Source organism: Heterocephalus glaber, unplaced genomic scaffold, assembly GCF_053883595.1.
Source record: "Heterocephalus glaber isolate CG9 unplaced genomic scaffold, H.glaber_assembly_v1.0 deba00001472, whole genome shotgun sequence".
Classification (NCBI taxonomy): Eukaryota; Metazoa; Chordata; class Mammalia; order Rodentia; family Bathyergidae; genus Heterocephalus; species Heterocephalus glaber.
In genome coordinates this window covers 13,729,266-13,756,751 of record NW_028258315.1, presented here as the reverse complement: position 1 = coordinate 13,756,751, position 27,486 = coordinate 13,729,266, and the positions used below count along the sequence as shown (strand labels likewise).

Below are 27,486 nucleotides of genomic sequence, written 5' to 3'. Positions count from 1 at the left end.
TTCATCTTACATTAAGATGGCCTCTTACAATAAGATATCTAACTGCCATAGTAACATTGGTATATCACTATTAGCTAAACTTGGACTTTATGTAGAGTTCCCTAATTTCTCCACTAATGTCCTTTTCCAGAATCTAGGCAGGGTTCCATGGTGCACTGAGTTGTCGTAACACGTTAGTCCCCTCTGTGACAGTTCTTCAGTTTTCCTTTTCTTTTTTGACCTCTACAATTTTGAAGAATATTGGTCAGGTACTTTGTAGAATGTCCTGTTTGTCTGATGTTTTCCTAGAAATTACAGAATTTTTAAACAAAACAAAAATGGAGACATTGGGTATACCAAAGTTGGGTGTTTCCCCAGGACTTGAAGGCATGAGTTGTTGAGCCCTAGTTTTGATGGCTTTGCAGGGATGTGGAACAGGATACTCCACCTAGTGCTCTCCCAAGCTGATGAACCTAACACCATGGAAAAAACATCATCTCTCACCCATCCCTCTGCTCATACATTAAGCTGGGACCCCAGGGAACTACAGTCCCTCTTAGATGAAAGAGAAATAAATTCTACCATACAGAGAAGCTGACAGCTAGAGAACATATCCAGCACAGCCCTAGGGGCTAGACAGAGAAAAAGGAGACTTTCCCATGAGAACTTGGAGACATAAGCCAGTCCTCGTGAATTTTCTCAGACACATACACATGCACACACACATGCACACAGTAATTTAAAGAAATCCTGGATTAATATCACTGCCAGGTATATTTGATATGTATATATGCACATATCTCAAAATATAATGACTGAAACATACATATATGTTTCAGTCATTATATTTTGAGATGTATATGTATATATAGATTGGCAATTTAAAAAAATCAGTGTTACACAGACTTAAGAAATGGTGCGCCAGAAGTTTGATCTAAACAAATTATTCAGTCTGTGTTCTGTGAGAGTTGGAAAAATATAAGAGGAAATACAAAGAGAATGAGGTTCTGCCAGTCCTTCCCAATGGACTTTTCTCCAATGTTGGAAATGTTCTAAATAGCCACATGTGGCTGGTGGCTCCTATATTGGTTATCACTGCTGTTTAATTTGTGTTCCAGAAGGAGATAACTGGAATGGGGATATCCAAAGAAATAATGGCTGAAATTCTTCCAAGATTATGTAACAAAACTAATATTTATTCTAGAAAGCCCACATATTTGTGCAGTTTTTGATTATTATAACAGACTACCTGAGGCAGGCTACCACAAAATAAGGGGTTTATTTAGCTCCTAGTCCTGGAGGTTCAAGAGCATAGCATCAGCATCACCTTGGCTCTGGTGAGGACCTAATGGCAGATGGTGTACACAAGAGTGCATGTTGAAGAAGAGACCACACCTTGAAACAGCTAGCTAGAGGGAGACTAGAGTCCCATGGTCCCGTCCATGGCTATGCTCTTACAGTGACCTAGGGACTTCTCACTAGGCCCTACCTTTAAAAATTCCACCACCTCTCAATACCACTACCCTGGGGAGCAAGCCTCTAACTCATGAACCCTTGGGGGACACATTCAGACTACATCCAAACTATAGCAGCCCCTCAACCCTAAGTAAGACAAAGAAAAAAAAAGTACATCTTGACCTATTATAGGCGAACTGCAGAGTACCAAGAAAAAAAGATTTGTACAAAGTAAGCAGTGAGGACAGATTGCCTATCAAGGAACAAGGATTTGAGTGATGTGTGCTTTTTATCGACAGATGTAGAATCACTGGACAGAGGAACAAAGGCTTTGACATGCCCAGAAAGAATTTGTTACTTTATAATTCTTTATCCTGCAGAACTACCTTTTAAGAATGAGGAAAAAATAGACACTAAAGACAAACCACAGCTCAGAAAGTTTACCACAGAAAGACTGTTACCAAAGAAACTACTGGAAGATTCCTTTAGGCAGAAGGAAAATTATTCCAAATGAAAGGTCTGAGATAAGAGAGGAATGGTAAACAAGATAAGTCTAAATAAAAAGTGCTTAAAGTAATAAAAACAATCTCTAGTTTATGAAGGAAAATAGGCAGAAGAAATGAAAATATTGTAAAACAATAGCATTTAAGATAGGAGAGGCTGTATTAATTAGAGATATAGATACAGCCCCTGTATTTTTAAAAGAAAGGGTAATCACTAAAGGGTAGACCAAAGGACTTAATTTGCAAACAACTGGAGGCTAAAAATACAATAGAAAAAGAAAAAAATAACCATCCAGAAAAAGGGAAACAGAAAATTTGAGCAGCACAATTAGCAAGGTCAGTCAGCTGGACCTATATAGAACATGGCACTCTGCTCTAGAAGATTACCCAAAAGCTAAACCATAAATGCTGGAGTTCAAAAGATTAGACTTACCCTTACTGTGGTCTGAGTTCACAAGTAAAATTAGAAATAGTATATTAAATAGAATATAGGAAAACCCCCATTCATGTCATGGTTAGACAAACATACATTACATATGTACATTGCTTCCAAATAAACTATGGGTCAAAAACCAAAACCCCCATCTAAATGAAAAACTTAAAACACTTGGAACTGAATGGTGTTTAACATACTATAAATCAAAACATGGGAATGCAGTTAAACCTATACTTAGAAAGTTTATGCGTACAGTAGAAAAGCAGCAAAGATCACAATTAGTGTACTAGCATCAAACTTAAGAAAAAGAAAAGCAGAATGAATGCCCACAAAAAGTAGGGAGCAAAAAGGAGATATCTATTAAAATATGGAAAATAGCAAAACATTATTGTTATATCTTTTACTCATTCACTCAATCAATGCTTACTGGACAACCAGCACATTCTATAAGAAGACAAAGACCCTAGCTCTCAACCTTCTGCTCTCATGTGGGAATGTGTAATAAATAAGAAAATGAATGAGTGAGTAATAATTTCAAGTAGTGAGAAGCACATTGGAGCTGAAGAAAGTACAGCAGAATAAAGGAATCGAGGGTGACGAGAAGTGAAGAGTTGGTGTTGGTTATTTTAGACTTCAGGACATCTTCCCAGGGCAGGAAGCCGGGTGACCATTAGGAAGTGTACAAAGCTCACATCCTGAATTGTAGAGCAAGAATGGGCTCTCAGCCAATACCTTCCTGCACGTGGCTGTTTGTGGCTTGGCAAAGGCTAGAGACTGGGACTTTGCCAATCTGGACAAAAGGATGGAGCAAGTAGATAGTTTCTCTGTAGGACTTTGCTTCCAGAAACACTTTTGGAGCGCTTTGCCTGATTCTGATTCTCTGCCTGTGCTCAGACCCAAGTCCTTATGCTGTCCCTGGCTGACTTGACCTCTTGGTTACCCACCACCACCACCACCAATCCTTCTGTGGAAGGTTCTCTAATACCTTTGAAGGCATCGGCCTACCTCTGCTAGTCTTTGCCCTGTTCCTCCAGGAGTCTGACATGATGCACAGAATATCAGCCAGATAGTCAAAGCATCCTGATTCTTCATCCAGCTCTGTGATATCACTCTCTGGGTTTTCATACCTTCATCAGGAAGTATGCGCATCAGTCTGAGACCTGTAGAACCTTCCAGCACTGTGATCCTACGATGCTGCAGAATTAATTGGTGCTAAGGGACACTTGCAAATGCATCGATGTAGAAAAATGCATAACATTCTCAGGTTGCATTTACCTTTGTAACAACACTTTTCTATTTCGCAGCCCGAGGAAGTGGAGTTCTCCGAACCTTTCAGACAAAGTGACAATAATGGGAAGGAAAAAGTGGAGCCACCACTTAAGGAACCCAGGTTTAGCAAACATTTTACATAGAAGGTGGTAATTGAGTAGGATTTTCAAGGACCTGTAGGACTTCAATAAGTAGAGAAAGGCTTTTCAGAATAAGGGACCTATATGAACAACACCAAGGAGACAGGAGTAGATAGTACCTATGTGTAGTTATGCTGTCTCTGCCTGGGAGCAGGATTCAGGCAAGTGTCAAAGTGTCATGAGAGAGCCATTTGCTTATAGGTGCGAATCAAAGCAACCTCTTCTTTTGGCCAGATGTCTGCTCTATGCTTTATATACTCTTCAAAGTTTAATCCTCATTGACTCCATGAGATTGGATTCTACCATACTCTCCATTTTACAGATGATAAAACTGAGGCTTTAAGGGAATTCCACAGTGATAAAACTAGGATTCAAAGGCAAATCTAACTGTAACTCTAATTGATGCCAGGAGTAAAGGATTCAACAGAGCTGAGAGGGAGAAAGAAGCGAAAATGCAAGCTGGGAATTTTGGGGAGGGAGTCAGCAGATGTGAAGAGATGCTGGGTTTGTGCCTGTGACAAGGGAAGTCGTGAGTCAGTTGACTTCAGTGGTTTAGTGCCTCTTTGGAGGGAAAATGTTCATAATGAAAGTTCTGCTTGACAGATGATAATGGCTCTGGAGGGAATCATGAGGGAAGACAAGTGTGTACTCTGCATTATCCTAAATGCAGTTACTGGAGAAAGCAGAATGGCACGAGGTTTGTCACTTCATCTCTCAGGGAGGCAGCCCATGGTGGGCGCAGTGACAGGCTGGTAAGCTGGCACTTGAAAGATCACATGCACACATGCACATCTTAAGTAGCATTTGCTGACTTCGTGGTGTCAACAGTCCTCCCATGGCCATTCCCAGAACTGGACTTGGGAAGGGACATGCACCATCAGCCAGAGAGCCCCTGCAGACAGGTCTCAGCACACTCCCAGAGATGTGGCCTAGAAATGAACTTCAGACCTGGGGCAGATGCTAAGAAGGTGACACAGCCAATGTTCCTCATTCCTCATCTGTGGCCTGATTTCCTGATGAGATGGTCCTCTGTTCTTTGGTGGAAAGATTTGCTAGGGCTTTGAAAGAAGAAATGATGTGAGAGTGTAAAAAAATAAAAAGAGCAATATGGCTGAGGATTTAGCTCAGTGGCGTCATGCCTGCCTTGCAAGCACAAGGTCCTGAGTTTGATCCCTGGTACCAAAAAAAAGAGCAATAGTCTAAGAAATCTTTCCCCTTTGGACCTCTGCAGACCCCATCTTCTAGTGCCTGCAGAGATGTCCAACCAAGAAATGAGTTGAATGAATGAAGGCACGAACAAGGGAAGCTGCCTTAGAGTCAATTCCTCCCTTAATGTGCAGCCTGCATCTTTCCTTCCAGAGGCTGGGGATGGACTTCCAGGAAACTCAGAATGTTCCCTGCAGGGGTCAAGAGAATAGTCCTGCAGGGAGGGCACCCAGGCTTCAGTTCCACGTCTGCTACTTGTCAGCTGTGTAAACTCAGACAAGCTATTTATCCACTTTGCCTCAATGTCCTAGTCTATAAAATAGGAATAAAGTACCTACTTCACAAGGTTGTTGTGAGGGTTAAATTATTATATGTGTGTGTAGTGCTTAGAACAGTGCCAGGCACACAGGAAGTGTCAAATGAGTGTTTGTTACCACCATCATGATCATCGTCTGTAATTATTACTCTTTTTTCTTTTCCATGTAAATGGAAGCTACAATTAGCATGCACAAGTTACAACTTATTTTCTTGCCTTAAAAATTACCCTGGTTTAAATATATTCTTTTTTGGTACCGGGGATCGAACTTGGGACCTTGCTCTTGCGAGGCAGGAGTTGGAACCGCTGAGCTAAATCCCCAGCCATAATTACCCTGGCTTAAAATAACATCTCCATTTGAAGATTCCCTAAATATAACTTCTCCCTTCTTGAGGCTCAGAATCAACCAATGGAGCTCAAGTGGCCTCACCATTTGATACAAGCTTTTGAGCAGGTGATTGTGTGATTAACATTTTTGCAAAGGAGCATTAAGTTCAATATTAATAAGTGTGCAGCAAGATCCATTTCCTGTGATAGTGGGGGTCCAGGGGATAATCTGGATAAATTAAATCTGCTAGTAATTCCCAGGCCTTCTTTGGCCAGTGGCTTCAATACCATTCCCTTTCTAAGTTTTACAATGTTTTCTAATAGACAGATATTGTCATATGAATTAATGGCCAGTTTCATAAAGTTCTGTCCTCACTCTGCTGTAATGTGTTCTGGGGTTAGTCTAACAAGAAGCCTGGAGAATTCCTCATCTGGGAAGAAGAGCCTGTGGACAATTGAGATTTAAGAAGAACCAAACCCTGTTTCATTACCAAGATACCTGGAGAATACTCTCATTTAAGGAAAAGATGTAGCTGGATCCTAGTGAAACTAGGAAGGTACTCCGTCCAGGATCCCAAGATGCACCAGGGATATCAGAGGCAGCAAGGGCCATTTTCCTGGCTTAGATGCAGCCAAACACAGCTAGTAAGTTTATTACATTTCCACAAGCTGATAGGTATGGAGTGGGGTAGGGTGGAGTGTGTAGGGTAGAGCTGTCTCCATGCTCTGGCTCATAAGACCTGCAGTAGGTCTGAGGTATGTCAGTAAGAGAAGTATGCACTCCTAGATTCAAACTTGTGGTCTTCAGGGAAGAATTTTAATTTTGCAGGGCAAAGTATGTTTTCTTCAGAGACTTTCCAGAAATAGCCAGATCCTAGTCAGTGGAGAGAAGTAAAACTATAGATAAACCCAGCTGTCTGTCCCTTGCCATGTGCCCCCTAAAGAGCATCCACTTTTACTTCTTTCCATGCTTTTTCCCACCATGGAGCCAACAGATACCTGCAATCTCAATGAAAGATTCTACTCCTACCAGCTGAAGATCAAGGCAGCAGAATCTTCAGAAGAGCCTGGCGTCCATTAATCTAAAGGTGCAGGGGCTCTGGGGAGAAAGGGTTCAAAGGCACTGGGGAGCATCCAGTGCTGCAAAAGAGGAAGTTTCCACATGGCCTCCCTCAGAAGCTTAGTGGGAGTCCTATTGTATGGTGTAAGGGAGCGAGCAGCTAAAGCAAGTCACCATTCCTTATCGCCGCTCAGGCCCAGCTCTCAGGGAATAACTCAAAACCTTTAGTAAAAGGCCCACTCAGATGCCTATTGGAGTTCAGGATGTGTTTAGTTTGGGAAAGAGGGAGTTTCCACTCCAAAGTCACCTGGTGGGCAATGGATTGTCCCATTTTGGATTCTTGAATGGAGAAGAGTACTCAACAATGGATAATTGATCTCCCATCCAAGATGGTATTAAAGCTCCTGCTGCCTTTCTGCCTATTTATAGGTCCATCTCCTGCCCTCCCCATGGGCAGAAATGTGGCTAATGTGTGATGCAAGTCTACTCCACATTCTTAGAGTCATAACATACCAGGATCTAAATGTCCCTCAAGGTCATCCAGTTTTATTTGGAGCCTGATTTCCCAGCACACCATCCTTGTAGTGAGCAGCCAGCCTCTGCCACAGTGTATACAGCTGGGGGGAGTTCAGTGATGAAGAACAAGAGGTTGTATTTTTCAAGAACACATTGCTAATATTTGGTTTCACATAGGTAGGCTTTCATCTCCCCAGAGCTTGCAGGTCTTTGTTGAATCGGTTTAGGACACATAAGATAAGTTTAATTCCTTTTGCATGACCAGACTTCCAGTTATGGAAGACAGACATCTTTTCTCTCTTTGTCTTCTCTTAATGAACAAGCCAATTAAAAAAAATTTGCTTTTCATATGGCTTGCTGGTGTTTCTCCCTGAAGATGTATTCCAGGTTGGATATCACACTTTTAATAGTGGGCCCAGAAATGAATGCATCATGCCAGCCCATGAAAAATCTTTTTAGGCTCTGATTTTTCCATATAATATCAACTATCTTCCCACCTATGTCTGCTGTAGAAATGAGGAGTAGCCCTTTTTGCATCCACCTAAGTCTCTGATAAAAATACTGGGGCACATACAGGGCTATGAACTATATCCCTGGCAGATCACTAGGACCTGGGAACCCCTCCCTAGATTTGACATCAGTCTCTTAATGGGTATTCTTTGGGTATGATGTCTGCCCAGAAACCCACTAAAATGTTCAGAGGTTCTCCATCTTCACCGCAAGTGTACCATTAAATACATTGCCAATCATGTTGCTGAAGTCCAGAGTCCTGAATGGAAATGTGAGCACATTGTCTTTATCTGCCAGACCCCTACTGAGGATTGGAAATGGGCTGGACTAACAGGACTTGTTCTCACGAACCCATGCTGGGTCCTATAATCACCTCTTTGTCATTTGGGTGCCTATTATAACATTGCTTTGGTAATACCTTTTGGAATCTTGTCTGAGCTCCATATCAAACTCAATCATCCATAGTTTGCAGAATCCATTTCCTGTCCATTTTAGAAAATAGGAAAGATAGTGATTCATTTCAGGCTTTCTGAGTTTTCATGTCTTCCTCCCAGACAGCGGGCCTATCTTGTCTGGTCTCTAATTTGTCCCAAACATAGTGGGAGAGTATTTTGATTTTGTTTTTGCATTTTTTGTTTGTTTGCTTACTTTAGGTCATTTTGATAAAACTCTGTGTTATTTATATGTTGTTTTTGTTGTTGTTTGAGTCCTCATTCTGTCCTTTAAAATTTAAATTTTCAGAGCAGTAGTTTGCAGTCAAATATCGCAGTCAAATCTCCCCTTTTGGGGAGATTTTAAAATTTGCTTATGTTGATTTTCTATGCTGGACAAATTGAATACAAACTTCAAGGAGTGAGGAAAGGCCTTGTATGTTTTTTTAGAAAGTCCCTTGGTGGACAATCAAAGCTGAAACTGTAATAGAGGGATACATTAGTTTTATTTGTTTCTGTATTTATTTGCTGGATTTTGGTATTTGTTTTAGATTTTCTTTCCCTTTATCACTGGCCCCACCTGTAACTGCTTGGTGAGATTTGAATGTCTGAGAAACTTTTGAAACATGAAGAACACAATGACCCTTTCTTCCTCATCCCTTGAAATTATGTTTTTCTTTACTTTCAGATTTTATCTCTGAATTATGCTGTCTTTGCATCTGCTGGTTCAAACTATGTGAACCCAGTGACCTTTTCCCTGAGGCTCCTCTCTTATTCTCTTTGTTAAACATTACTTTAATCTAGTCGGTCACAATTACATTGAGGACAGTGGTTTTTCCCTTCAAATGCTCCTTTTTACTAGAAACTTAATAAGGAAAGTTTTCTGCTCCTCTGCTTTTGGCTGAGTATGGCTTCTAGTCAATGTATGGAGTGTTGGAATTGCCAGTATTATAAAATTGTGCCCATATGGATTTAAGAAAAAAATGTGTTTGTTAGGAATCTGCCACCCTTTTTATTCATCTGCCCCCCTGTCCTGTCCTGTGTATTAGAGATTCAACTGGGGAATTATAAACATATGCATTTCAGGGTCCAATGTTCAGAATTTATAATATAGTAGGGGCTCAAGAAATTGCATTTGATAGGTTTCATAAGCAATTCTGATCATGAGCTATATGTGAGAAATACTGGCCTACCCTACAACAATATTCCTTCTATTCCTGTCTCCCTATCTAATCGCTCTTCAATCTACATCCATCTGCAGGTCCCTGGTTTTTACAGAGATGTCCATCTTCCTGACATAACATTCTACTCAATCGCTTCCCCTAACAGGGCTATTTGTCTTGAATAAGGCATATGCTTCCATCAACATATTTCAATTTTGTATCTCTTCTTTCTCAAGCTTGGTGAGAGAAGGTCATATTTATTGCCCTATCTTGTAAGAATTTCTTTCAAATTATCTTCAATTCATTTTGTTACTCATGCTCTGCGGACTGGCAAAAAATAAGATATCTAAGATTATAACATTTTTTTTGCTCTATTGCTTTCTAGTAAAAAAAAAGTAACTGCTCACTCATTCTTATTTATTTTTTGATGTTGTATTATCTGATTTTTACAGCATTAGAAGTGATAAATTATAGCATGATTTATCTGAACATTTTTATTTCTTTTCATTTAATGCCTAATGTTTAAGATATTCTTTTTCCCCTTCTCAGTTGTTTTTCTTTAAAAATTTTAAACATGAAAATGCTCAAAAATACCCCTGACTGGTAAGACTGGTACAATTAACCTTCATGTAAATCACCTGGTTTCAACTGTGAGTTGACTGGTTCCTTTTGGGAAGCAGATGTGGAGGTGGAGTTAGGAGGACAAAAGACTTGGTAGGAAATGATACCCATGGATGAGAGCAGGATTGGGCAGGGGAAGGGGATGTGAAACAGAGCTGACAAAGTTTCTGCTAGCTCAAGGAGGTCCAGGATCAAGCTAGTCTTTAGAATAGTCCTGTGTTGTCAGAGGTGGCTGGGTAGTTTTACTTAATCATTGGCTGATGCTACCTAGAGAAGACTGACCTCAGCTCAAAGCTGACATAACTGATGGAGTTGAAAAGCTAGAGGATGTCAGTTAACCATACTTCTCAAGGTTAGGCCAAGTGTCCCCTGGTAAACACAACCATCTCAAGCCAGAGCTGCCGCACTGTTCCATTCAAGATTGTTATTAAGCAGTACAGCAAAGAAGGACAGATGCATCCAAGTGACTGCCTAGATCTACACTAAGACTGGTTCCTCCCTGCCACCGTTATGTAATGGCTGCTCCATGTCCTCCTGCTGAACAGGTTCAGTCACCAGTGCCAACATGGTGACTCCTTTCCTTGCCTGCTGGTCACTGGACACAGGAGTTCAAAATACCTAGGCAGCAGCCCTAACTGTGGTCTAAGAAATCCTTTAAGGATAAGGCCTATTAATCCTGCAAAGCCCAGAATTCCATGGATGGGAAGAAGAAATATTCCCAGTGGGTCATTGGGAATGATGGTAAATTACCCACTCCTGGTTACATCCCTCAGTTCGCAGATCTATGTGTTTATGCTGTTGGGTACACAGTTTCATTTAGCATCGCATGGAGTTATCTGATTCACGACATATGTTGCATCCTGGAGGACACTGTTCTGTCTTTGAAAATGGTGCTTCAGCTGGCCATTCCAAATAGTTCTTCCAGAGTCAGATGGATGAATTAAATAGCTATATTAAGGGTCACCATCCCTGCGTGTTTAGATCTTTAACAGGGGCACTAATCTGTCACCCTTGCTCCCCAAATGTGATGGTGGTCATTATTTTTGGTTTCATTGTCTTGATTGAGTGTATAGGGAGGGCAATTACAGAGGCTTCCACATTTTCTTCAGTATGCTAGATCTTAGCCTTGACAACAGATCTAAAGTGAGGATTATCCCAATTGGAGAACATTCCAATCCCAATATACATTTGGGAACTGGGGAAATAGCTACTGGGTTTGTCCTTGGACCCTGAGGACTCATTTTAAGTTGGATTTTGGCCAGGACTCTGTTTCTTACCTGACTCTACTTGCCTTTGCTCTAATGAGGGCTCAGGTCCCTGGATAGAAATGTCAACTCAGGTCCTGTGCCCAATTATCCTCCAAAAGTGCAGATATCCTATACTCCATAAACATATACAATTATTCTCTGTCAATTTAAAACAAGTTTAGGTATTATTCTTTCCCTAATGTACAGTCACCCAAGTAAAATCACACATCCCCGAGGGGAAGGACCAGGGGATCCATTGCAGTACATATTTGCATGGTGTTGCAGAGTCCCTCCTCCTGGGGACTGGCTGCCTCTGTAATCAACAAATTCTTGGTCTGGACAATGTATTGTGACTTTTTAATTGGAGTGACCTCCCCCAGCCTCATTTTCATCATTTCTCCTTTATTTGATTATATATATTAACCAGTGTCTTTATTGGCTGTCTATCTACTTGGCCTCTACAAATGCCATATCCTATTAACCATCATCACAGCAATCTGAGTCCCTAGCTGCTTCTCCTGTATTGCTATTTATTTCAATAATTACACCCACTGGCTTTAGTCATTAAAGACTGCTTCTACTTTTTCAAAGTTCTGTCATCCCAGTTACTGTCTGTGAGCCCAGCTCTGTAACAGTTTCTCCTTACCATCAGCCCTGGCCTGCAAAGAGTGGCCACTGCTGAGATTCTTAGTGTTGCTGATGCCTCTCACCACCACATTCCTGACAGCCTTCCTGAATTGTGTGTCCTTTGGTCCTTCTTGGTGACCATAGAGTTTAGTGGGCCTTCTGATTGCATATGATATATCCATTCCAGCATCCCATTTCTCTAACCCCGTTGATCCTTTCCTCTGCCATTTGCCATGACAATTTAGGCATGTCAACCTTGCTCAGCATGGGCCCTAGCTCTCTCTAGCCCCCTAGAAGCTATCCTGCCAGCCGATTTGTACCACTACCTGGGGCCCTTGCTGGGTATTAAATCCAGTGTGCTAGAGAATGCCCCAAGTCGGCGTGCTCCCATGATGGAAAACCCAAGGAATCAGTCCCACAGGTAATCTCTAACTCTTCTTGGTACATGTTAACCAATTCTGGCAGATTCTTTGGGGGTATAGTCTCTTTACTTTATCAAATTTAATATGACCTCAGCTACATTATGCTCAGACTGAACCCCAGTTACTGACCTGGCAGCCAGATGCTCAGGTGGAGATAGAGAAGCAAAACCCCTGAGAAAAGAAAAAAAGGAGCAGGATTGGGCAGAGTAACTGCACTTCTTTGGGTGTCTGGCAGCTAAAAGAGAGGTCTGGAGCAAAGAGTGCTCGTTACAGGAGTCCACTGGCTGGGGCATGGTGAGAGGAGCATGGCCTTGGTTTAAAATGAGATGGGTGTGAAAGAGTTAATATCTGGGGGGTAGCAGCTAGGGCAGATCAGCCTATCTCTGTATCTGTCCTAAGAAGGTTATCAACATTTCACCAGACTTGAGTTATTAAAGCATTCTTGATGTCATCAGTGAGCTGCTGGGTGAGTTGTTTCCTGTCCTTATGAAATGCACTCTATCCTTGGCCACTATTCCACGATTTTGGGATCTTAAGTCATGATCTAACAACTCAGCTCCTGCCCACAATGCCATCTGCAGAGCCCCCTCTTCATCTCTTTGGCTTTCGCACCCCCTCCTAAATCCTATCTATTGATATGAAGAAGCAATGAAAATACCAACTGTGCTTCCAAATCCTTTGGTTTCTTGCTTCAGATTTCCTAACTCATAAAATATATATTCCTGGTCATTTCTGATGCTTTTATTTGTACCACTAAGAACAGTAGAGATACATGTGGTTGGTGAGTTTAATAAACTGGGGGGGGTCGCTTTCTGTCACTTCCCATGTGCTTAATCCAAGGATTTCTATCATGTCTGCTTGACAAGGACTCCCCTCCACCTCTCAGCCATAAAGCTCACACCTTTCTACTGAAGTGCATAGAGGATTCCTTTGCATTCACCAAGGACCGGCCGGAACCCTCATCATCCTACCTTTTCTCTGGAAGTGTGAGTTTCAGATTCACTGAATGAGTCTCATACTACTTACAAAGCTCTAAGGATGAAGAATTTCTCCATTTCTCTGGTCTCTTTCTGTTGACTCAAGTTTTAATTCCTGCAATATGAACTTCCTTGTTTTCTTTTTGTGTTATCCTTTGCATTTTCCCAAGATTACTTCCAATGTAAGGCACGCAAAGAGACAGTGCTTGTGTCTTTCACCTGGCTCTCAGTTTTAAACAGCGGTTTGCAAGTACAGTGAATGCTTTCATTGGAAACATTCCCCACCCAATGTAGGCCAAAGGGCAGCTCCAGCTGGCTTCTGTCCCTGCTGGCTAGAGCTGAGAGTCTCAAGGGAAGAAAGTTGGTCCCTAGGATTCCTCTTTTTAACTTCCTTGCCCAGATAATGAGGCCCAACTTGGATAGACCTTGTTCTCAGGGCCTTTGTTGTTGTTGTTGTTGTTGTTTTTATAGCTACACCTATTATTCAATAACTTTCATGATTCCCTTGGACAGAGTCAATGATTCTGCACCATCGAATTACCACCAATTATAAATGTTTGCTTAATGTTTATTAAATTGTCAATAATTAATATCACTCTGCTGTAGCAACCAGATTGCAAGATGCTGAGGAACCAGAGGGAAAAACTCTAAGGATTTGAGTGATTCATTCACCTTCTCCCACATGCCAGCCTCTGCTGCAGTGTCAGATTTAATTTCTGTCTCCCTGGGTTCAGGCCAACAAGAACAATTCTTCTAAATTGACTATCTCCACATGCAAAATGGGATCAACATTTTTGTCCGAGTTGAACAATCAATTCTTACAGAAAAGTAAAACAATCAGTCTGATTCTTTTTCTTCCCACCTAATTGTTGAACTGGATTGACTGATCAAATAGTAACAGATTGTGAAGTAATGAAAAATAATGCGGGTACCTAGTCACAGAATGCAGGCAGCTCTTCTGCAAGAATCCTGACAGATTCTTTGTTGTCCTGCTGAGCCAGGGTATGTGAACACTTCCGGTGGAGGGAAGACCTCTACTTCACTCAGCAATCTGCTGAGCCCATTTATTAATAATTAATCTGGGTCACATTACCCTGGAGTTGGACATGGAAACATTTAATGGATACATACCTTAGTTTCACCAACGAAGTGTGCCATCAAATTAGTGTTCCAGAACTCGGGAAGGATAATTTCATATCCATCTGGGACACTTCAGGTATTTGCTAGGCATCATGTTGGATAATAAGTAACATTTGAATGATAAGATTCAATTATAAAATAATTATAAAAATACAATTTAAAAAAATTCAGTTACAGAAACAAGTTTCTATTTTTCAACTGTTTGGCAAAAATAAAAAAGAACAATGTCTTGATCCATTTTATGCTGCTGTCACAGAATACTACTGCCTGGGTAATTTATAATGAACAGAAATTTATTCAGCTCATGCTTCTAGATGATGGGGAACCCAAGAGCATGATACTAGCATGTGACAAGGTCTCTGAGCTGCATCATCCCATGGCAGAAAGTGGAGGGCCAGAGGAGGAGAGAGTGACCAAGAGATCAAACTTGAGCAGACTCAAGGCCCTTTATAGAGGCACTATCCACTCCGAAGAGTGGTTTCCCCATGACCCAAACACCTCTCATTAGGCCCCACCTCCCAACACTTTTGCATGGGAATTAAGTTTTCACCAAATGGATTTTCAGGGGACACATTCACAGCACAGCAGATGGAGTGAGGGGTGGGGAGGTGGGCAACCTAGGAATCATCTGGTGAGACTGAAAAGGGCTGCAGACTTGCACACACTTCGGCCTCACAATTTTATTTCTGAAAATGGATCCCAAAGAAGTAAGTGGTTGAGGGTACTGAAGTGTGTGTTAAATAACATTCACTGATGTTTTGTTTTTAATAGTGAAAATGTAGATGTCTGATCAACTGGAGGTATGCTGCATAGAAAGATACACAATCACCAAAAATGAAATATAGCTACAACTGCACCGACCTGAACAAACATGTATGATGTATATAATTTTAAAAAGCTTAATAGATAGTACACTTATGCATTTTATAAAAACAAGAAATACCACAGGTGCAAATTCCCTATGATGAATGTTATCATTATGTATGCCTAAAATGTACCAATAAATGTTTGATATTGAAAATTTTTAAAGATATAAACTTAATGGCTAATCATGATTATTCCCAGATAGTGGGAATATAGAAGAATTTTGGTATACTTTTCTTTAATTTTTTCCGTCTTTTGATTATTTTACAATGAGAACCTACTTTATTTTTATTAGTAAAAACAAGAAGAAAACCTTATTCATGCCTTCAGAAGATGCTAGAATTTATCCAACCCAACTTTCTTATTTAACAGATGGGAAAATTGTGGTCCAGAGAGGAGATGATAAGATGCTTACAAAATTTTTGTGTTATGATAAATACTATTTTAATATCTGTATGATACAATAAAAACGATGTTAGGAGGAATGCCGAGTTATGCTCATCAGCATGCACATAACCACAGCTTACATTCAACCTTGGCTCTTGTGACTGATGTGGAAGGAACTCTGAGATGAGATGGAGCACAACTTGTATTTTGCAGCTCGATCTCAACCCAGTAACCAACAACCACAACAGTGACATCTTCTCCAGCAGCCATCTCTGACCTCTCCACTGTCTCATATCCATTTGGAATTGGGTCTCTGACCCCAGGATTGTGACCAGGCCCTGCTGTTGTGCCTCTGTGTCCTCAGCTCCTATAACATATTAATGGTGGTGCAGGACAATAAGAGCAGACAGAAGACTCCTGTGCAAAAAGGTGGACCTGAAATGGAAGTTGGCATGGTGTCCCTGTGTAATGTGGGCCACTGGGAAGGGGGCTTCACTGTTCTCAGACTCAGGAATGTGGTGGGATTCTGATCCTATAGATATGTTAGGGTGTGAGAGGAGGGATGCTGGGAGTGGTCTTTGTTCTCCATAAACATAAACTAGGAGATACAAGCAATTCCTTTTTACTTTTATAACACTGATGAATCATTTATTGGGGCAACTTTTTCATTCTTATGCCCTTAAAATACTTCCATAAAGCATTTATGACTAAATAGGCTATTCTAGATAGTCTAGTGTAGCCAGATGGTACACTGGGCTGCACTTGCTTTGGGAAGCTTAAGGCTAATGAGAATCGGGGGTAGTAGTTGGCAAAGCCCTCTGATCATGAAAGTGTCCTGAGAATCTGACTGAATGCCTCTCTGAGCTTGGGGGTAGGTAGAGGCTTGACAAGCTGGGACTGGTTAGAGCTGGAACATCAGGTCCACGTCCTGGGGGAATGAGAAAGACCGAGATGGGATGTGCCTTGTTCTTGATGGTAGCTGTTGCTGGGCCTATCTATGTGCAATATTCAGATTTTTGGGAAATTTTCTGAAAAGGCTTTTTGAAAAGGCTTTGAAAAGTCCAGACCCTGATAGATCAAGTTCATTTCTTCTCCTCCCACACCCAAGAATGGATTAAGCATGGATAGGACAGGGATGTGGCCAGTTTTAATCCTTCTCTGTCCCAACTCTCCCATACTTGAGCTTGGGAAAAGCCTTCCATTGCTTTCATAAATGTCCCCATAAATCATCTTTCATTAGTAGAAATGCAATGAAGCTAGGAGCTAAATGGGATGGAAGAGGCTGAAGAAGGGAAGTGAAGATAATTTTCCCTCTCTAAGTCTCACAATATAAATACTAGGGTCTTGAGACAGAGTATATCCAGACACTTCCCATCAACACATGGGAACCAACACCTACCATTTCCTTCTGTATCCATTCATTCATTTACTCATCATTTGAGGCATTACATGCTGGGCTTGATAGAAAACAGACCTGATTCCAACCCTCATGGAACATACCCACATCAGTGAGGAAGCTGATGTCAATCAAAGGATTGCAGCAACAGATTCATAGTTTAAAAAAGCAATAAGGGCACAATGGAAAGGTACACAGTGCCATGGATTACAAAGTAAGGATGTTGGCCTTCTAATGGAGATTCAGAGAAGGACTTATCTTTCATGCTTGGTCTCTTTAGTTCAAGGAACTAATTCTAGTTAAAGTCCGAAAGACCCAGCTGTGGTGACACTAGGAAACCCAGGGACAGATCTGTGACTTGTTGGATGCCCCTGTGTACCAGATGCTTCCACACCTCATCCACTGGATTCGTAACAGATTCTCTGAGGTTGGGCCCAGAGTTCCTGAATGACAAATGAAACTCTGTTTTCTTTTTTCCCCACAATTTTTAATTAGTATATATTGGTTATACAGATTAATGCATTTCCTTTTGGCAGGTTTTATATTCACATAACACACTCTAGTCATCCCTGCCCATTCCCTCCCTTTTATCATTCTCTCTCCTAGTTTCACAATTTTGGGGAGTTCAATGTGTATAATGAATTGTGCTCGTATGCATGCTCCCTATTACCCACACTCCCACCCTCCCCTTCCTCTTGAAAACCTGATTTGAAAAAAGAGAAGTGACTTGTGCTTTGTGAGTAACAGAGCAAAGGTGTAAGCCCAGTCATGTGGTGGCAAATGGTGATTGGTTTACCCCTTAGTATAAGGAGGCATCCGAGAGGTATCTTTCTTTTGGAGAAGGAAGGAGAACGAGAAGGCCGAGGGTGGCAGAAGAGAATTAGTAAGGTTATTGGATTAGTCCACTGATTAGTTTGTAGCTGAATGTGATATTGAGAGGTGAATCCTGGTGGAGAAGGTGGGTCACTGGGGGCATGACCTGGAAGGGTCTTTCTCTCTCCCTCCTCCTTTGACCACTCTCTGTGCCTTGTAACCAGTTGACTATGGACCGAAATCTCTACAAATTGTGAGCCAAAATAAACTTCTCCTCCTTTAAGTTGTGGGTATTGGGTATTGTGTCCAAGTGACAAGAAAGCAACTAAGACAAGAAATAAGGCCAAAAGGATATGAAGCATTGAAAAATGAGGAGTCTGATTCTCCATCATTCATTTATCCTGAGATCAGTCAGCGCTGTAGTTCATTGGTTTCAGAAGAGGATCTGTGAGGAAAGCAGTAGCTTTCAAGCTTGTCATCTCTGAAAATGCTGCCATGTTATGAAGCCTCCTGGAAATCACAGCTTAAATTTGTCCATGTCACAGAGTTGAGAGCATTATTTGATTAAGACACATAGAAATTTCTTGTATCTTGCTTATTTCTGTTGCATAATTCATTTAGAAAATATTTACTAATCATTAAACATTCCAACAACCCTGTAAAAATTAATGTCATTCCCATTTTATGGAAAAAGTATGAACACAGAAAAGTAAAATAATTTGCATAACTGAATAAACATTTCTTGACTCTATATGCTAAGTATTTCAGTTACTAATGGCAAGGGGAACTTTTAAATCTGGGTCTTCTGAGTCTGCCTTCCTTATTTTTCCCTACCATTGATTTGGAAAGAAATGGAAAGACCATTTACTTCTACCCTTCACTCAGTGAAATAATTTCTCTTGGTGTACCTCTGGCATTGAGGGGAATGATAACTTACTTGCAGAATCATTTTTCTATTAAAAGCAATTCAGTGTTTATTTACATCTTTCATCACCCACTGATTAGAACCATTTTGGATATAGGAGAGAATGTTGACGCTGCTGCTTGGACCAGCAGGAGAACCATCCACCCAGCCTTTGCAAAACCTGAGTGGGCTCTTTAGAGCAAGGCTGTGGCGTAGGGGAGGAGCCTGCCGGTGTTGTGGCTTGTGTTTAGGTGTTCCCCCAAAGCCTCATGCTTTTTTGGAGGTAGGTGAATCTAGAGTGTGTGATGCTAGGATTAAGGGTGTGTGATTACTAAACTACTACGCATGAGTGATTGGTTTGGCACCCCCCAAATCCAGGTAGTCTGAATAAGATAAAAGGAGCAGAAAGACACTGTTAAGGTCTCTAGTTGCTTTTGCTACTTTGTGCACACTGTGTTGTTTCTCCTCTGAGATACCTGTCTGCCATCCCTGCCTTGGAGTCAGCCGATTATGGACTGAAATCACTAAGACCTGTAAGCCAAACAAAGCTTTTCCCTTTAACTTTGGGTGTCAGGTATTTTGTCACAGCAATGAGAGAAAAGTACCTAACACAGCTGGGAAGAAGGAAAAGGGAAGCAAAGCTAGTGTGCTGTGCAATGACCTCAGGAGATCGTATGTCCCGGGGTGACTGTTTTGCTTCCCTTAAGGACAGGTGACCCCTTTGAAAGTCACCCCCATCAGGCTTAGAAAGTCCATGAGAAGAAAATGCTACTAGGAATGCTCTAGCAGAGCCCTCTGAGTCACACATAAAATTAGATGGGGCAGTAAAGGGGCAGCTCAAGGGGAACGGTAGCTGGGCGTAAATTAATGCCGCCCTTGTTGGAATAACTTGTCCTCTTCAGCATCCGCAGCTGTGGAGTCCCCAGGGAGTTGTCTGACGACATGTGATTTTACATATCTGACAGCTAAATCAGAGATCCAAATGCCAAATCCTGCACTCAGAAACATTATGTGGATTTGTGACACTCCCAGGGGGACTTTGGATCCATAAAGCAATGAATGGATTACAATGAGGCATAAATACAGCATTTTCATCTGTGACATACAATCTTGCTCTATTATTTCTCCCATTGTTATGTGAAGGAAATCTATATCCACTCTCTCAGGTCTGCTCTCAGAAATTAAAAGGAAACAAAAAGATGCTTAAGGAAAAAAATTTAAAACAAGGCTCTCAATGCATCATGAATAAACTAAGAACAGAGTGTGATAATTCCATTGAGGTGATCTGCAGCACAGGTCCAGAATCACAGCATTGTCAGGAAGGAAGCAGTGGTCTCAGACCGGTGAGTCATCACAGTCATCAAATGAGCAAATTTCATCTTTCTGGGCCTCAGTTTCCTCATTTGTCCAAGGAACTTCAAAGTATGGGCATTCATTCCCTGGAGTAGGCAAGGCAATGCACTGTATGGTTCTAGAAGACACTACTAGAACTTTCTCAGTGCTTTTTAAATGTCTAATGTCATATAGATTTTGACAAGGCCTATTATATGTTAGTATTCAACTGTTGTTTCTAAATGAATGGAATGCATACACCAGGAAGGTGAACTTGAAAGTGCATTTTGGCTAGGAGCGTGCAACAAAAAGTTTGAAGGCCGCTGATTTAATCCATCCTTGTCATCTTCTACCAGGTAGGAAGGCCCCTTTGGGTCCAGTAGTTTACAGTTCTATGAGTGTGAGGGGAATTCTTGTTTTCCTTAGATCCCCCCTTAGGGCTGAGTGCCTTGGCTGTCCAAGGGAAAATGTTTGGTTCCCATTTGTGTCAGGCCACAGCTACGTGGGCTCAGAAACCACCAGATGCTATTAATGGACCCCTTAGTGTTGCGCCTGCCATTATCAAATGTGGTGCTGCTCTGTCTTTGCAAATAATTATAATCCCTTTTATTTCCTTCACACTGGAGACTTCTCAAATAAAATTCAAAAGTAAATTTTTTATCTGCCATTGAGAGAGTCAGGACAGATAGTATTTTCCTCTTTACATATGAGGAGAGATTCCAAAAGGCCTAATGACTTCCCCATGGTCACGCAGTTAGTAGTATATAATAGGGATGCCACAAAACCCTGTTCTCCTGATAAGGACTCCAGGGCTCTTTATACTTCTAACCAAGTGCAAGTGCACATCCTGGAGCCTAGGGAGAATTAGGTGACAGTGTGTGAGTAGAGCACTGTAAATGCAACCCCAGCTACTTAAAAAGTGGCGCAGTGCTTGGGGCCCGCTGCTGGAGGATCAATAGCATCATTCTTGTGTACACAAGACCTCACATTATTCAGGGAGGCCTGGTAGAGAGAAAAAAGCAGATGCATGGACTCCTCATGCCACCAGCTGTCATGGCTGGCTATGCTGCAGCTCCTGACAAGTGCTGTGTGACAGTCTTTCCACACAGTTGCAAGGAGCGGCTTGATGAGAACAGGAGCGAAAAGCCTTGTTTACAGTGTGAGAGAACAAAGAACACATGGAGACTTATGAGAATGTAATTTTAAGAAGGCCTTTCATCCTGCCAGGCGAGTTAGCCCTGAAGGGCTGCAAATAAGACTACACCTCCAAAACTGCACACATTGTCCCCCGCCAGTAAATGAGACCCCAGACTCGGGAGAGAGACTTCCGCATTGCTCTTCTTCCTTCAATCCTGTGATAATGGCCCATAGAAATATTTTATCTATTGACCCTGGCATCAGTGTGGCATTCACTATGAAGACATGTGATATTACACTGCCAACCATGATGGTGCCTATAGGACTGTTATAGAATTCAAATGTTTTTCTGTTTTCAGCTCATAAGTAAGCCAGATAGTTTGTTCCATGCTTGTATCCTCATAACTTCAAGAATTTCATTCATAGAAGATACATAATGTTTGTCTACTGGATAAATGGATTTAACCAACAAAGCAGCTCTTTTTTTTGTCCAGTGTTAGCCTTAAAGTAGGGTTCAGTGCTTCTTAAAATTCACAATTAAGGATTATTTTAATTAATACTTGCCACAATACATGTCAGCAACAGAGGACATGCTGGCTACCCCAATGTCCTGAACTGATCCAAAACGTTTATAACAATTTCTATCAAATAAAAACATTAAGGTGGATCCTCACCCATCTTATTCTCTGGATCTGGCACCTATTACTAATAGATGCAACTATTAGTATGTGTAAAGAATGCCCACAAATTGATAAAGAAAAATAAACCGATTGAGAAATGGATGGACCAAGAATTGAACAGGGAATTCAGAAAGGGGGAAACCCAAATATTGTATTGAAATATTTTATTGAAAAGAAAGAAAAAGAAAATAAGACAGATGTTAATACTAGTAATAGTAGAAATGTAAGTTTAAAATATTTTCTTTTTTTTGGTACCGGAGATCAAACTCGAGACCTTGTGCTTGTGAGGCAGGTGGTGGCACCACTGAGCTAAATGCCCGGCCCACAAGTTCAAAATATTGAGATACTGTTTTATTTCCTTCCACATAGCAAGCATTTTAACAATCTAACTGTAACATTTGCTGGCATTGCTGGAGGATAGTGAAGTCTCTCACAGTGAGTGTACATTGATACAACCCTTGGACACTGTCAGATAAACTGAAATTGTATACACACAGAAGCGCTGCTGCTCCTAGGGTGTATCCTGGTGTCTTTCTCAGCCGTTTTTGCAGAGATAAACCTGCTTGTCCTCAAACACCTACTGTGTGAGGTGAATCAACTTCTGATTCATGCATCTAAAATGATGCTGGTTATGAAGCATCCATAGATAACTTCAGAATATCATTCCAGCCATTTCGCATGGTCTGTGGTTCAGATGAGCAACATCATGATAGCCTTGTCTAGAATAGCAAATATTTCAAGACAATTTAAATATGTGTTAGAAAGAGGAAAACATGAACTGGGGTATATTTGTGCAATTGAATGCTAAACACTAGTAGAGAGAGAAAGAAAGAGAAATACAGAAAGAAAGAAAGAAAGAAAGAAAGAAAGAAAGAAAGAAAGAAAGAAAAGAAGGAAAAGAAAGAAGACACATTGCATGTATCAAATGTATCAATTAGACTAAATGAAAAAAAAAAAAAAAAAGAGGGGCCGGGGATTTAGCTCAATGGCGCCATGCCCAATTGCAAGTGCAAGGTCCTCACTTCCATCCCTGGTCCGGGGGGGGGGGGGGGGGGGGAGGAAGGAGACCGAGTGAGTGAATGTAGAACTAAATTGAAATAAAATGTACAAGGTATGGTTTTATTTATATATAAAGATTTAAAATAGCAACATACCATGATGTATTGCTCAAGCATGCATACATACATAATAGAAATATAAAATAAAAATCTCCACAGTCAGAAAAGTGGACACCCTTTATATTTTATACTATTGTGTATTATATGAGATGTAATAAAAATATGGTGAATGTTTAAATAAAAATTTTAAAAATTATATTAAAAAAACACATTGCCATTAACCACCTTCAAAATACCCTGCCCCTGCTTTGAACACACTGATCCCATCATTCTTGCCCCTTTCTGAAGCAGTTCTGGAAGTCTTCTTTTGTGTCTTTTCCTAGCTACTTCAGTGTCCTGAATTGATTCAAAACATTTATGGCAATTTCTGTAAAATAAAATCATTAAGGTGTGTCCTCAGCCATGTCATTCTCTGGATCTGGCATCATGCAACTTCTAGCTCTTTCCCAAAGTCAAAAGAACCATTAAAATTATATATTTGAATTCATCAAGGACATCTAGCAGCCATCAGAGTGCAACTAAAGACACAAAAGAGGACTTCCAGAACTGCTTCAGAAAGGGGCAAAGATGACACGATGTTTGAAGCGAGGAGAGTACTTGGAAGAGGCATTAATGGCAATGTGTCTTTTACTATAATTTTATTCAATCATACCTCATATTTTATATCTAATTATATTAACTACATTGTACATGCAAAGAATATGTTAAATATATTAGACTTATAATTATTACATTTATTAAGATATTATATTCTTTATATTTTTCCTATATCTTCTTCTATGTTAAAGTAGATAATTTCAAGGATGTACCATATTAAAAAAAATAAGTGAAATATATCCCCTTCCCAGTCCATTTGTACTAAAGCAGTTGTGATTAATGACTCGTCATCTTACAGGAGAGAGAGGAAGTTTTTCTTGAGGAAATTATTTTAGACAGAATCTGATCATTTCACTCCCCAGTTGAACACCGTACGCTGCTGCTTTTGGAGTGCTGCTTAACAGAATCTGAGTCCCGCAGGCTGCTGTTGCAAGTGCTCAGAGGCAGGGTGCAGACTACTCTAGAGGCAGCTCTTCAGGCTCTCATCCTCAAGCACTTTCCGTTCCATTCACATTGGAGTGTTTGCCATTTTCCAGATTACCCTTCCCAGCCCACTTTTCCACTACAGGCTGTTGCCAATCAGGTGTTTACTTCCTGAGAACGCTTCCCTCATTCTTGCAATTTGACTTTAGGTACCAAAGCTTTAATAACAGGCCAATCTTCAAAGCAGCAGTTCTCCTATAAGACAATTCAGGATGTATGCATTTACCTTAAGGATGTTTACTGTAGTATTGTCTCTAATGTCAAAATATTAAACATAACCTTAATGTCCAAGAAAGATTTAAATAAATCCTTCCTGATGGAGGGGGTGAAGGGAGGGCTAGGAATGGGGAAAAAATAAGAACCAAGATGCATCATGTAAAGGTACAATAAAAAAATTTTAAAAATAATAATAATAAATAAATAAATAAATAAATAAATCCTTCCCACAGGAAACTCAGCACATGAATACATGGACTCTGGTTCCAAAAGATGGAGTAGCCAGGTCCAATCCCTGTACATGCACATTCTGGCACCTCCCAGCTCTATGATCCTAGCTTTCCTGTGCCTGCATGTTCTAATCAGTAAAACAGAAATAAACTAGTTCCTCCTGCATAGAATTGTTAGGGGGAATAAATGTGTTACTATTTGTTGAAGCACTTGGAGCAGTAGCTGGCACATCATAGCTTTGTTTATAAATCACTAGTTCTGGACATATCTGGAAACTTTTGAAGTGAGGAAAAGCCACAGTTACTTTGGTGTCCTGATTAAACTTGGCACAAGCAAGCATTGAAGACATGTGTTGAATGCAAGAATCAGCACTATTCTAGCTAAGTGTCTTTTAATTGTGGGTTCTAAAGTAATGAACTAGAACATGAAAAATTTGTCAAGGGTAAGGTAGAAGAAGCCAAGGTTAGGAAATTAAGCCTTACAAAGCAAATATAAAAGAACCAGATTATGATTAAAAAACAAAAACAGATCACTCTTGAACAATCTGCAGTAGTAGACTGAAGAGGAAGTATATTAGTTCGGGAGTCAGAGTGACCTGGAATAAACTCTCCTTCTGCACTAACTAGCTGGCATAATTTCTAACATAGGTTTCCTCTTCTATTGAAAAAGAACAATATCCATCTTTATAAGCTTGTTGCAAATTTTGGAAATAATAATATCAACGTTAATGATTAATGGTGTGTGATATTATGTGCCAGGCACTGGTCTAAACTCTTTTTGCATTATCCCATTTAATTCTCACTACAACCCCTGAGGTACTGTTGTAGTTATATTGTATTTCTCCAAAAGATAGAGTGAAATCCTAATCCCAGGTGATCTCATTGGGAAATAAGATCTTTGCAGATATAAAATGATGATGAGGTCTTACTGGATTAGGGTGGATCCTAAATCCAATATGGTTGGTGTCCTTATAAGAAGAGAAGATGCAGATGCAGAGAGGTCACCAGGTGATAAAGGAGGCACAGATTGGATGATGGATGATTCAGCTACAAGCCAAAGAATACCAAGGATTGGTGGCCATCACTATAAGTGAGGAAGAGACAAGGAAAACTTCTTCCTTAGAGCCTCTAGAGAGAGTATGGCTCTAAGGACTATCAGACTTCTAACTTCAGAACTTAGATTGTGATTAATTTATAATGGTAGTGAAACAGCTATCATTGTATAAACTGAGTTTTTTGCCTTGCAAAGTCAAAGAATGAAATCACAGACAGGAAGGAGGTTAATAGGGAAGCATTTGTTGGAGATATAAGAAGAAAAATAGCTCCCAGTTGGGAAGGGTCCCAAGTGGGTCACCACATGGCCCCTCAGTCCAGAACTATATATGGACAAGCAAAGCATGGGAAATGCTTGGTTGTTTAGTGGCCACCTATCACAGGTGGCTCTGTGGGTTTAAAATGACCAATTGGAACTCAGGCTCTCTAAACAAGTTACTCAGTTTGTAGAGTTTAAAGGAAGCCAAGATTTTTTTAAAAACCAATTATTCTACATTTTTAAGTTCCTTGAAACTCAGGAATTTAGTAGGGAAGGGCTGTAACTTCCTTAGTAGGGAGAGGTTATTATATTCCATGTTGCCTGAAGGTCTCTTTGGTCAAAGTCCTAATTTTACTGCCTATTTTCATATTAGTTCTTATCATTGTGGCTGATCATCCAACTCTACTTCAGGCCCTTTCTGTAGCTAGCTGCCTGTTCATAAGCTAACTCACTAAACTGTCTTTTAGAGTGGCCCAAGACACTAATACTATTTCCTCTGTTTTATAGATATGGAAACTGAGGCACATATAAAGTAAATAACCTGTTATCACTTAGCTGCTAAGCTAAGATGGGAAGCAGGGCCAACTCCAGAGTTTGTGCTCTTAATTATTAGATGATGTTCAACTGGGATCTTGACAATTATACTGTTTTCCTGAGCGAGTGAAAAAGGTTTTATTTTCAAATTTTAAATGTTGATGTATTTCTACCATGCACCATTCCCAAGAGGCACAGTTCTGTGGCATAATGGTGATGTTGTCACATCGTCACCTCAAGTCCTGTCCTCATTAACTCAGCTGAGTCTATCCCCAAATCAGGCAATTTTTACAAATTTCATACTGCAAGGCCCCCAGCCCAGCTGGGTCACAGCTAGCAGGTGATACAGGCTCCTCCTCTGTGGCTCTTGGGGGGGAATGCTCGAATGGGTTACTCTGGTGACATCAAGAAGGCATAACTCCTGAGTTTTCTGTACTTCCTCTGATAATTTTGCCTCCCCAACCACAGCAAGTGTAAGCTGCAACGTGCAGAGCATTCTATAGTTACTATTCTAGGGCCCTGCTGATTCGATGAGAGAACGGGGAAGTGAGTAAATGAAGTTGGAATTACCCTCAAATTCCATTTCAATCAAAAGCTTCTTCTTGGATCAAAATGATTTTTCCACTTGCAACCATTAGAAGACTTTCCAGATTCAGGCATTGTCTTCATTTATTCCATTTTCATTCTCTCTTTGTCTCTCTCTCTGTCTCTGTCTGTCTGTCTGTCTGTCACTGGAGATATGTAGGAAAATGCATGCCTGAAAAAAGAAGAATTGAAAGCAGAGGCAATTGAATACTGATCTTTGGTGCTGGAATCACCTAGGCTTTGCGTAATTGGTAGTACTTTTTAAGACATGAAAGCTTACAGGGCAGCTACATCTAGTTCTCTGTGTCTGCAGCATCATTGAGAGCTTCCCAGCCTGATTTCCCAGAGGATGTAGCAATGAGATACTTCTTGTAGGAGCTCTGGCTCTTGGCTTTCAGGTTCAGGGCAAAGAAAAACCTATTCATTGCCTTCTGTGGGCTCCAGGTTGCAGCAGGTTGCTATTCAGGTTGATAAAAGCTTCCATCCCCAGGGAAAATTCCTCCACCCTGGCAACCATGACCTTGACTCAGGGGTGTAAACTGAGCCCAGGCAC

General features: G+C 40.7%; 1 pseudogene across 1 annotated transcript in view; it reads left to right on the top strand.

Moving 5' to 3' along the window:
• Positions 1–829: 829 nt before the first annotated feature.
• LOC147826202 (NADH dehydrogenase [ubiquinone] 1 alpha subcomplex subunit 3 pseudogene) overlaps positions 830–27,486 on the top strand; it is a 46,869-nt pseudogene continuing 20,212 nt past the window's right edge. The window contains exon 1 of the transcript XR_015439322.1: positions 830–27,486. This exon is cut by the window's right edge and continues 20,212 nt beyond it. The product of XR_015439322.1 is annotated as an NADH dehydrogenase [ubiquinone] 1 alpha subcomplex subunit 3 pseudogene (transcript).